The sequence below is a fragment of the Ranitomeya imitator genome, chromosome 10, assembly GCF_032444005.1.
Source record: "Ranitomeya imitator isolate aRanImi1 chromosome 10, aRanImi1.pri, whole genome shotgun sequence".
Lineage (NCBI taxonomy): Eukaryota > Metazoa > Chordata > Amphibia > Anura > Dendrobatidae > Ranitomeya > Ranitomeya imitator.
The window spans coordinates 57415801-57428884 of record NC_091291.1 but is presented as its reverse complement, the minus strand read 5'-3'; positions in this window follow the sequence as shown (position 1 = coordinate 57428884).

Below are 13084 nucleotides of genomic sequence, written 5' to 3'. Positions count from 1 at the left end.
TTCAAAGTTGGAAAATTGCAAAATTTTCTACATTTTTGCCAAATTTCCGTTTTTTTCACAAATAAATGCAGGTAATATCAAATAAATTTTACCACTATCATGAATTACAATATGTCATGAGAAATTAGTGTCAGAATCACTGGGATCCGTTGAAGCGTTCCAGAATTATAACCTCATAAAGGGACAGTGGTCAGAATTGTAAAAATTGGCCCGGTTATTAACGTGCAAATCACCCTTGGGGTAAAGGAGTTAAATAAATATAGTGATTACTTATATATGAAGATTAACTTCATACAATATAGTTAGATCATCACCACGAAGCTTTTAAACATCATCCGTTTGGAATATCAGAGAAGCAACACCAAGACAGAGAACCCCTGGGAGATTACCTACACTGCATGGGAGTCCCCATTTATGCAGGTATCAGCACACTATACATGTATAGGTACCCCAGTTTTGGCATCTGTCTTAGTCATGCTTCTCTGGTCTTATATAGTGAATAACACTATGCAGTAACTCTAGTTTCACCCACACCTTCAAGTGGCCACTTTTCAAGGTTGGATGAAACTGAGATATCATGGAGTCATCAGACGAGGGGCAATAAACCCCTAGAAAATAAAAGCCACAAGGATTGAGATCAAACCACTACCGACATAGTTTCAGTAAACCTTAATGTTTTTCAATGACAAACAGCAAACATATAGAGGTTTAGAACTGTTTGTGAAGTGAATAAACAAACATTTATCAAGAGTGTGTCACTTTGAGCAATGTCTGTCACATCTATAAATGTTTTACAAGAAATGCAGCTATGTGATTGCCTGAATGCATTCAGTATACAGTATTTCAATCTTTTTTACAAATCGCCATTTGTATATTCTCAATTTGTACATTTGAGGCAGACAAAGTTAAGGAGAGAAACAAATATAATGGACAAAGCTATATTTTTAATGAACTATGAGGCAAAGTAACATCATTGCTTTATCAAATTTAAATGAAGTGTATTGTGTCCAATGTTAACAGCCAGGCAACACAAAAAGGAGCTTTTCAAGTGAGCTCTTGAAGGTACACAAATGTTATGATTATGAAGTGTTTGCCAACAGGGATGTGCTTTCACCAATGGGGGGTACCTTTTATAAAATTAGACTAGTGCCATCACAGCCCCCTTCACCCAAACTTCACCGGCCTATAACAGTAAAAAGCACATTCACCCTGGTGATCTAGTAGCAGTTAAATAAGAAACACTGCAGGAGACAGAGTTAAGAAGTAGGCCCAATGGAATGCCATGCCCAATTCCCCAATGTGGTGTCCTTTTTGGACTGATTAAAATAGTGCCATCACAGCCCCCTAGCCCTATATGCCCCGCACAGACCACGTTCACCCTGGTGATCTACTGGCAGGTACAGGACAGATTGCAGGCGACCGAGTTAAGAAGTAGGCCCAATGCAATGTCATGCCCAATTCCCCAGTGTAAAATCCTTTTTTTAAAAACAAGAGAGTGCCATTACAAACTCCTTGGCCAACATGCACGGTACAGAGCACGTTGATCCTGGTGATCTAGTGGCAGGTACAAGACAGATTGACGGAGACCGAGTTAAGAAAAAGGCCCAATGGAATGCCATGCCCAATTTTCCAATGCGTTGTCCTTTTTAAAAAAAATAAGAGTGCCATCACAGCACCCTTGGCCTAAATGCACCGTACAGACCACATTCACCCTGGTGATATAGTGGTTCTGGATGAGGAGGAGGAGGGTGTGGAGAAGGATAAAAACAAACAGACCAAATCTGGAAGTGTGTGGTTGTGAAGAGGTGCATGAGAATACACTTCCCCAAAACAGAGAATGTATTTGAGGTTATGTTTCGCTGGTTTCACTTGGTGGTGTACAGAAGTCTTTCCCAATCCAGGCTTTGTTCATTTTGATGAGTCAGCCTGTCAGCATTTTCAGTGGACAGGCGGATGCGCTTATCTGTTATAATTCCACCAGCGGCACTAAAAACCCTCTCTGACAGAATGCTAGCAGCAGGGCAGGCCAGTTCATGCCACATGTCCAGGTTGTATACCCAATAATTAAAAGGCACAGAGGAATCACGGAGGACATTTGTACGATCTGCAAGGTACTCCCTCACCATCTTCCCAAACATTGCACTTCTTGTGACAGCACCCCTTGCCTCTGTGCCGCCACAATGAGAGGGTCTGAGAAAACTGTCCCAGAACTAGGCTATTGTTTCCGTGCCTGAGCTGGATTGTACTTCTGTCTCTCTCACTTGGAGCCAGCGTTCTCACATGGGAATTTTTTTAAGTAATTCCGCTACAAGGGCCCTCTGGTACTGCAACATTTTAGTACACCTCTCTGCCTCAGGCAGAAGAGATTGAAAGTTCTCCTTGTAGTGTGGGTCTAGAAGTGTCACCCAAAATTTTGATAATCCGAGGGTCATGTGAAATGCAGCGCAATGTAAAGTCAGCCATGCGTACCAGACTGCTAACAGGCAAGACTTCCGTGTCCTAACCAACAGGATGACTGACCATGCTGTCCTCCTCCTTATCCTCATCCTCCTCCTCCCTGTCCTCAGGCCATCCCCGCTGAACAGAAGCTAATACAGATATGTTTGTAGTACCGTCTATAGCGCATGAAAATAGCTTCTGTTCTTCCTCCTCCTCCTCATTGCCTACCAATCCATGTTGAAAGGACATGAGGCTGGGCTGAGTGCAATCCCCCTGTATGTTTCCTTGCTCCATGTCCTCGTGCTCCGCCTGCAATGCATCCTCTTTGATTGTGAGCAGAGAGTTTTTCAGAATGCTGAGAAGCGGGAGGTGATGCTAATTATGGCATCATTGCCGCTCACCATCTTGGTGCAGTCCTCAAAGTTTTGGAAGATGTTATATATGTCTGACATCCATATCCACTCTTGAGGTCTTATGTGTGGAGTCTGACCTGAAATTCAACGGCCTTGTTGATGTTGGTAGTCAACAACGGCCCTCTTCTGCTCACAAATCCTTTCCAACATATGCAGCATAGAGCTCCAGTGCGTGGGGACATCACACAACAGTCAGTGAGCTGGAAGCTGAAAACGCTGCTGAAGCACGGCAAGGGTGGCTGAAGCTCTAGCTGACTCTCTAAAATGGGCAGATAGACAGCATACTTTCACTCGCAGATCCGGGCAGCTCCGGGTAGCTTTTCAGAAAACGTTGAACCACGAGGTTAAGTACATGGGCCAAGCAAGTTATGTGTGTGAGCTCACCTTGCCTTAGAGCTGCCACCAGGTTACTTCCATTGTCACACATGACCGTGCCTGGCTGTAGGTTCAGCGGTGTCATCAAAACATCTGACTGCTCTTTCAGCGCTGTCCACACCTCTTCTGCATTGTGCGGTTTGTCACCTATGCTGATTAGCTTCAGCACAGCCTGTTGCCGTTTGGCTGAGGCAGTGCTGCAGTGCTTCCAGCTTCTGACTGATGTGTTGATTTCAGACATGGAGGATGAAGAGGAAGAGGAGGTGCAGGAGCTGTAGACTGTGGGGGTAACCCTGATTGACGTAGGGCCAGCAATCCTCGGTGTGGGGAGGAAGTGTTCCATACCAAGGTTGGACTGGGTCCTGGCTTCCACTATGTTAACCCAGTGTGCCATCAGTGAGATGTACCGTCCCTGCCCACATGGACTTTCCCGGTAACAGCATTGTTGAGGGCACAGCTAATGTTTTGGGACACATGCTGGTGTAATGCTGGTACGGCACACCGGGAGAAATAGGGGCGACTGGGGACCGAGTACCTTGGGATGGCTGCCGCCATCAGGTTGCGTAAAGCTTCCGTCTCAACAAGCCTAAAAGGCACCATTTCTAGTGCAAGCAGAAGAGAAATATTAGAATTGAGGACTGTGGCCTGTGGGGCGTTGGCAGGGTATTTCCGCTTACGTTCCAAAGACTGGGTTATAGACAACTGAATGCTGTGCTGGGACAAGAGCATGGATGTGCTTGCTGATGGTGCTGCTTGACTGTGGGCCACAACAGGTGCAGAGCAAGAGGCATCTACACATACACGGTGTACTGGGGATTGGCTTCTATGCAAAACAGTGGAAGAAGCAGTTGTGTGACCAGCAGGCAGTGGTCCTGGAGCCTGGGGTTCTACAAAGCCTACAAAGTTGGATACTTTGCTTGCATGTGCCTGATCATGCTGGCAGTGGTAAGGCTGGTTGGTTTTACTACGACTGCTGATGCGGGCATGGCAGGTGCTGCAAATGGCCTGTTTGGGGTTATCGGCAGAGTCTTTAAAAAATATCCAGACTCTGGAAGATCTCACAGGTGGAATGGCAACTTCACTCATGTTGATGTTACAGGGAACGGATGCACGATGCCTTCTGTCTGTGGCCACCATACTGCTTCTTCCTGCCTGTTGGGGGGATATGCCTCCTTCCACATTTGTGCTGCTGTCCTTGCTATGCATGTTTTCCTGCCAGGTTGGGTTAGTCACTATGTCATCCACCACCTCATCTTCCACATCCGCACCCTGCTCCTCCTCCTGTCTTTCTGGCAATTGTGTTTCATCATCGTCCACCTCTTGTGACACTTTCCCACGATCGCCTTCGTGTGACCGGGGCTGCTCAAAGCTTTGGGCAGCTCTACATGCGATCTCATCTTTCCCCACTTCAAGTTGACTGGCAGAGATTTCTGAATCTTGAAATGGAACAATGAACAGCTCTTCAGAGTGTCCAAGTGTGGGATCAGTTGTCTCAGGGCACTCGGCATGGTGAGAGGATGGAGGATCAGTGTGAGAAATATCCTGGCCACACTCACGGCTACTCAGATTTGACAGAATGGAAGACAAGGTGGTTGTGATGGTGGCTAAGTAACTGGAAGCATTATCCGCTATCCAACCAACAACCGGTTCACACTGCTCTGGCTTCAATAGTGGTATGCCGCGTTCCCCTAGAAACTGGGACAGGAAGGTCGAGCGAGAAGATGTGGGTCTTTGTTGTTGCCCAATTTCACCTTGCCCACAGCCTCGTCCTCTGGATGCACCATCAACATCACGTCCACTTCACCATCCCTTGCCCCATGCCTTAACCATTTTAAAAGGACTACTGCACTATTTCAAATGCTCAACACAAATATCTTTATTAGTAGAAAAATAATATGTGATCAGTATGCCTGCAAATCTACGATTTTTCAAACCCAAACACCAGGCAGGCCTCAGCCTGACCTAACAGATCGTATTCAATTTTTTTTTTAAGTTAATTTATGCGAAATAGCGCTGTATAGGATTTGAGTATCACACAGCCAAAAAATAAGTACACCGGCCTCCAATGGCAAAACTTGGAGCAGGGATATATGACGGCTGTAACAGAAATACCACACTGACAAATCTGTGGCATTTCAAATGTTTTTTTATGCTGAATAGCGCTGTATAGAATTTAAGTATCACACAGCCACAAATAAGTACACTGGCCTCCAATGGCAAAACTTGGAGCAGAGATATATGACGGCTGTAACAGAAATATCACACTGACAAATCTGTGGCCTTTCTCATTTTTTTTAGGCTGAATAGCACTGTATAGAATTTGATTATCACGCAGCCACAAAGTAAGTACACCATCCTCCAATGGCAAAACTTGGAGCAGAGATATATGACGGCTGTAACAGAAATACCACACTGGCAAATCTGCGGCATTTCAAATTTTTGGGGGGGCTAAATAGCGCTGTATAGAATTTGGGTATCACACAGTCAAAAACTAAGTACACCGGCCTCCAATAGCAAAACTTGGAGCAGAGATATATGACGGCTGTAACAGAAATACCACAAAAAAAGGTATATAGACAGTAAATAAGCTGCAGCAGCAGGCAGTTTTGGAGCTTTGGGAAAGATGCAGTGGAAGCAATGGATGCACATACAGTGCCTGCAGGCCTTGCACTGATGTGAATATGCTGTGCCCTGCCTGTCTAGTGCTGCAATATAGGGACCCACAAATTAGCTCTTAAAAAGGACTGTTGGTTTCTCAGGAGTTGTGGATGTAAGAGTTGCAGACCTACCCCAACTCTAAAACCACGATTCTGACCCTATCTTGGCAGCAGCTCTCCCTACTCTCACTGAAACAGGAACAGAATGCGGTGAGCAGGGCGGCGCCTGGTCTCTTCTACTTGGGATGATGCTGTATGACCCAGCCAATCACTGCACTACCACAACAAAGATGGCTGCAGTGTTTCATGGCCTAGCAGACAATCCCTGTACCGTGATTGGGTCTCTAAAGTCCGCCAAAAACTCAGGGTGGAGACTGCAGTTACCGCCAAATAATCCCGGAAATGCTCGCTGCTCAGCGAGTACCTGATACTCAGGCGAGTAACGAATAGTGGCGAGCACGTTCGCTCATCACTGATATTGACCTAAATTTACCATTATCATAAAGCATAATGTGTCATGAAAAAACAGTCTCAAAATCACTGGGATTTGTTGAAGCGTTGCAGTTATTACCGCATAATGTGACACTGGTCAGATTTCAAAAATATGGCTCCGTCACTAAGGGGTGAAAAATAATGGTCTATCAATGACTGTACTTAGTTCCTGCAGTACTCGGGGGTGTATCCCATCTTGTCCTGGAGATTTGCCAATTTTAGTGATTTTTAGATGCCGCCATACTTTCTGCTGGGTTAAGCAGGTGACTAGTGTTGAGCGATACCTTCCAATATCAAGAAGTATCGGTATTGGATTGGATCGGCCGATATCCAAAAAATTTCGGATATCGCCGATGCCGATACTCGATACCAATGCAAGTCAATGGGATACAAATATCGGAATGTAAATAAGCCCTTTCTGTCCTTCTACATCCTGTTCTGGGGGGAAGAGTGTGGGTGGTGATTGGGCAGACACTGTGCTTGTCTGTGTGTGCGGGCGGGGTCTGTGCGGGCCTGCCGGGGATCTGTACGGGTGTCTCGGGGGTCTGTGCGGCCTGCCGGGGCTCTGTGCGGCCTGCCGGGGTCTGTGCGGTCCTGCCGGGGCTCTGTGAGGCCTGCTGGGGCTCTGTGCATGCATCGTCCGATGGGAATACAAGTCCCATCGGACGATGCCTGCAACAGTGACAGTGATTGACACATTAGCCAATGATGGGACAGTAGTGGTCCCATCATCCGGCTAATGTGTTGAAGGTAAAAACAAAAACAAACATACATACAACATACTTACTACATACATTACATTCATACATTACATACAATACATACATACAGACCTACAGAACATATAACATAGAGTACATACTCACCATTACTTGTCATTTTGATCCCCGAAGCCAGTGTCAACTGTAAAAAATATTAAAATAACAAACAACCAATATACTCCATGTCCGCAGAAATCCACAAGTGTCCCACGACGATCTCCCATGGAGAATGGCAGCATCATCTGATGCGACCGCTCTCCAGGGGCTCCAGGAACACAATGACGGGAGGAAGGTGTCTTTCCACACTGTATTCCTCCACTGCTGTAAAAAAATAGTCCCTAGTCTCACTTTTGACATTGCTGTGTGAGAAATTTTCCCACACAGTAATTGCCATAAAGTGAGACCTAAGGTAACCTCTCAGTGAACTCTAGTAATCTCTCAGTGACACACTGCAGCAGCCATTGTCTCCTGTCAGTGTGTCACTGAAGGTCCTATAGAGCAGTGACATCACCCGATGTCACTGTTCTATAGGGGACATCGTCATGGGACACTCGCGCTGAAGTATCGTAAGTATGCTTAAATGAAGAATATTAAAATACTTTTTTCCTAATGTGTGTGTGTTTCATTAACCCTTTATTACTATTGGATTAACCCCTTCATGACCTTGGGATTTTTTGTTTTTCCGTGTTCGTTTTTCACTCCCCTCCTTCCCAGAGCCATAACTTTTTTATTTTTCCGTCAATTTGGCCATGTGAGGGCTTATTTTTTGCGGTACGAGTTGTACTTTTGAAAGACATCATTGGTTTTAGCATGTCGTGTACTAGAGAACAGGAAAAAAATTCCAAGTGCGGTGAAATTGCAAAAAAAGTGCAGTCCCACACTTGTATTTTGTTTGGCTTTATTGCTAGGTTCACTAATTGCTAAAACTGACCTGCCATTATGATTCTCCAGGTCAGTACGAGTTCATAGACACCTAACATGACTAGGTTATTTTTTATCTAAGTGGTGAAAAAAAATTCCAAACTTTGCTAAAAAAAAAAAAAAAAAATTGTGCCATTTTCCGATACTCGTAGCGTCTCCATTTTTCGTGATCTGGGGTCGGTTGAGGGCTTATTTTTTGCATGCCAAGATGACGTTTTTAATGATAGCATATTGGTGCAGATACGTTCTTTTGATCGCCCGTTATTGCATTTTAATGTAATGTCGCGGCGACCTAAAAAACGTAATTCTGGCGTTTTGAATTTTTTTCTCGCTACGCCGTTTAGCGATCAGGTTAATGCTTTTTTTTAATTGATAGATCGGGCGATTCTGAGCGCGGCGATACCAAATATGTGTAGATTTGATTTTTTTTTTTATTGATTTATTTTGATTGTGGTGAAAGGGGGGTGATTTAAACTTTTATTTTTTTTTATTTTTTTCACATTTTTTTTAACTATTTTTTTTTACTTTTGCCATGCTTCAATAGCCTCCATGGGAGGCTAGAAGCAGGCACGGCACGATCGCCTCTGCTACATAGTAGCGATCTGCTGATCGCTGCTATGTAGCAGAAAATCAGGTGTGCTGTGAGCGCCGACCACAGGGGGGCGCTCACAGCTACCGGCGATCAGTAACCATAGAGGTCTCAAGGACCTCTATGATTACCATCCTGATGCATCGCCGACCCCCGATCATGTGACGGGGTCGGCGATGACGTCATTTCCGGCCGCCCAGCCGGAAGCGGTAGTTAAATGCCGCTGTCTGCGTTTGACAGCGGCATTTAACTAGTTAATATGTGCGGGCAGATCGCGATTCTGCCCGTGCCTATTACGGGCACATGTCAGCTGTTAAAAACAGCTGACATGTCCCGGTTTTGATGTGGGCTCACCGCGGAGCCCTGCATCAAAGCAGGTGATCTAACCTCGGACGTACTATCCCGTCCGAGGTCAGAAAGGGGTTAATAATGGATAGGCGTCTTAATGACGCCTCTCTGTTACTAACCCGGCTTAATGTCACCTTACAATAGCAAGGTGACATTAACCCCTTATTACTGCATATCCCACTGCTACACGGGAGTGGGAAGAGAGGGGCTAAGTGCCGGAATTGGCACATCTTACAGATGCGCCATTTCTGGGGCGGCTGCGGAATGGTATTTGTAGCCGGGGGGGACCAATATCCATGGCCCCTCTCTAGGCTATGAATATCAGCCCGCAGCTGTCTGCATAGCCTTTCTGGCTATAAAATATAGAGGGACCCCACGTCATTTTTTGGGGGGTCCCCCTATTTTAATAGCCAGTAAAGGCTATGCAGACAGCTGCGGGCTGATATTCATAGCAGGCTACAAATATTGGTCCCCGGCCATCGGCTTTCCCCCTCTGGCGCAGAAAATTGCACGGGAGCCCATACCGTTTTTTTCATTTTTTTTGGTTTTAAATTCAATGCTCATTAAGGCATCTTTCACACTTGCGTCGACACGGGTCTGTCGCTATGCGTCGAGCCGACGTACCGACGCGCGTTGTGAAATTTGTGCACGACGTGGGCAGCGGATGCAGTTTTTTAATGCATCCGCTGTCCATTCTGAAGTTCGGGGAGGAGGGGGCAGAGTTTCAGCCACGCATGTGTGGTAGAAAATGGCGGACGCGATGGACAAAAAACGTTCACTTTAACGTTTTTACGTGCCGACGGTCCGCCAAATCATGACGCATCCGTTGCATGATGGACGCGACGTGTGGCCATCCGTCGCGATCCATCGCTAATACAAGTCTAGGGGTAAAAAACGCATCTTGCGAGCACATTTGCAGGATCCATTTTTTTCCCAAAACGACGGATTGCGACGGATTGCTAAAAGTGCAAGTGTGAAAGTAGCCTTAGAAACATCGGCCTTTCTATTACATACCTATGGATATGTCTATCTATAGATATATTTATAGGTAGATATACCTATAGATACATAGATGTATCTATCCATTTATCTGGCTGCTTTTACACATCAGGTTTTTGCCGTCAGGCACAATCCGGCGAGTTTTGAAAAAAACGGATCTGGCGGAAAAAAACGGATCTTGCAGAAAAAAACAGATCCGGTGGAAAAAAACGGATCCTGTAGAAAAAAACGGATCCGGTGGAAAAAATGGATCCTGCGGAAAAAACGGATCTGGTGGAAAAAACGGATCTGGTGGAAAAAAAACCTTATTTCTGCCCACAGGGACTCTGCATTTTCATTAGATTCACATATATTATCACGCAGGATGGGTTTTAAGGATGCTTTTACATATAGACACACACCTCCCCTTCGCTTATCTGTACGGTCATTTCTGAACAGACTATACCCTTGTAAGCTAACAGCCCAGTCATGGCTCTCGTCCAGCAATGTCTCAGATATCCCCATCATGCCATAATTATGCTCCAACAAAATTAATTCTTATTCTTCCATTTTGTTGGCGAGGCTTTTGGCATTAGTATACATACACTTTATGTATATCTCTGTACTATTCTTTCATAAATTATTAACTGTTCTAACCTCACCCCCTATGCGACCCCCACCCCATATTTCATTTTTTATGACCAGGACTCTATCTGCACTATCTTCCCCTTCTATAAAATGAATACTCCCCAATCCCTAGTTTAAAAACTTCTCCAACCTTCTAGCCATTTTCTCCCCCAGCACAGCTGCACCTTCCCCATTGAGGTGCAGCCCATCCCTGGCGTAGAGCCTGTAGCCAACTGAGAAGTCGGCCCAGTTCTGCAGGAACCCAAACCCCTCCTTCCTACACCAATTCTTGAGCCACTTATTAACCTCCCTAATCTCCCGTTGCCTCTCTGGCGTGGCACGTGGTACAGGCAGTATTTCGGAAAATACCACGTTGGAGGTCCTTGCTTTCAGCTTTCAGCATAATTCCCTGAAATCATCTTTAAGGACCTTCCACCTACCTCTAACTTTGTCATTTGTGCCAATGTGCACCATGACCGCTGGGTCCTCACCAGCCCCTCCCAGTAATCTGTCAACCCGATCAGTGATGTGTCAGACTCAAGCGCTAGGTAGGCAGCACACCTAATAATTGAATCTCCCACTACCAGCACCTGTCTGGCCTGCCCTGCTCTCTTTACTGTAGGAGACACTTCTCCGGCTTTCAGAAGACATGCCTTGCTGCAGCAGTGTGCTACCCCTGTACTGGCACCCCGTCATCTGCCAACTTAGCAAACTTATTGGGGTGTGCCAGATCAGGACTAGCCTCCCTGGCACTCTTCCCTCTACCCCACTTTCTAACTGTCACCCAGCTTGCTGTTTCACTGTCCTGCAGCTCCATCCTACCATCCCCCCTATTCTATCCCATTGAGCTTCTGCTCAGTGAGCAGGCGACTCCTTTCCATATTGTCAATGGATCTCAGTGTTGCCAGCTGCACAGTTAGATCCAAGTATAATGTCACGGGGAGCAATGGGAAAACAAGAGATAAGGAACCTGGGCCCCTCACCTGCCTCTCAGGCTAGGGGTGCACTTTCTGTCTTTAACTCAGGGGTACCATTGATGGTAGGAACGCCCAAGTCACTGACCTGTCCTTAAATCCTGGCCAGCCTTGCATTAACCCCCATCCCCAACCTCAGGAGGTGAACCATAGGAGAAACCACAGTTAAAGATTGACAGGGATAAAGAAAACTGCACCACAACGCAAAATATCAGGACAACACAATATGCGTGCAGGGGAAAACACCATACAATAAGTTAAGTGAACAAACAGCAAAGTATACTTCACCAGACTCCAAATTAAGATTAGAGTATCAACAGCTACTCCAAAACAGGACTGGTATGCAAGATGCAAGCAAATGCTATAGTCGGCATCCAGGAATGTTCTGAGCCAAACTTAAAGGGAGAACTCGTTCCAAACAGCCTCAGTCACTAGTCAAAAAGTTAACTCCTGCCAAGCTGAACATCACTGAACAAACCACCGACAAGCTGAGCAACAGGAAGGTCTAAGACAGAACAACAGACTCCCTAGTGTGAACAGAGTTTGAAGTTTTTAGTCTGTTTGAATGATCTGCATATAAAGGTGTGACTTACCTTTCCTTGAGCTGTGCATTCTATTGATGTGGTCTCCCACAGCAAAAGAGTAAACAGACAGGACTGCATGGAATCACAGCTAATTCTTTGTGTGAAAGAAAAGATTTCTCTGCATGTTTTAAAAAAACGTTTTACCTTAACCCCTTTCTGCTTTTGGATGTACTATTCCATCCATGTGGGGTGGGCCTTACTTACCAAGGACGGAATAGTACGTCCAGAGCGATCAGCCGCACTCACGGGGGGAGCGTGGCCAATCGCGGCCGGGTGTCAGCTGCCTATCGCAGCTGACATCCGGCACTATGTGCCAGGAGCGGTCAAGGACCGCCCTCGGCACATTAACTCCAGGTACACCGCGATCAAACATGGTCGCGGTGTGCCGGCGGTATAGGGAAGCACCGCACTGGGAGGGGGCTCCCTGCAGGCTTCACTGAGACCTCCACAGCAACGCGATGTAATCGCGTTGCTGCAAGGGTCTCTTACCTCCTCCTCCTCCTTGCAGGCCTGGATCGAAGATGGCCGCGGCATCCAGGTCCTGCAGGGAGGTGGCTTCACTGCGCCTGCTCAGAGCAGGCGCGGGAAGCATAAGAAAAGTGCACGTCAGATCGCTGATCTGACACAGTGCACAGCAAAGTGTCAGATCAGCGATCTTATACTATAACATGATGCCCCCTTCCTGGGGCAATGTTATAGTGTAAAAAAAAAATTCCAATGTATAAAAATTTAAAAAAAAAATTCCCCCCCCCCCCCCCAAAAAAAATACATGTCTTTATCTAAATAAAAAAAAAAAAACAATAAAAGTACACATATTTAGTATCGCTGCTTCCATATCAACCCCACCTATAAAACTATATCACTAGTTAACCCCTTCAGTGAACACCGTAAAAAAAAATCGTATATCGTATAATAGCGCCAAAACA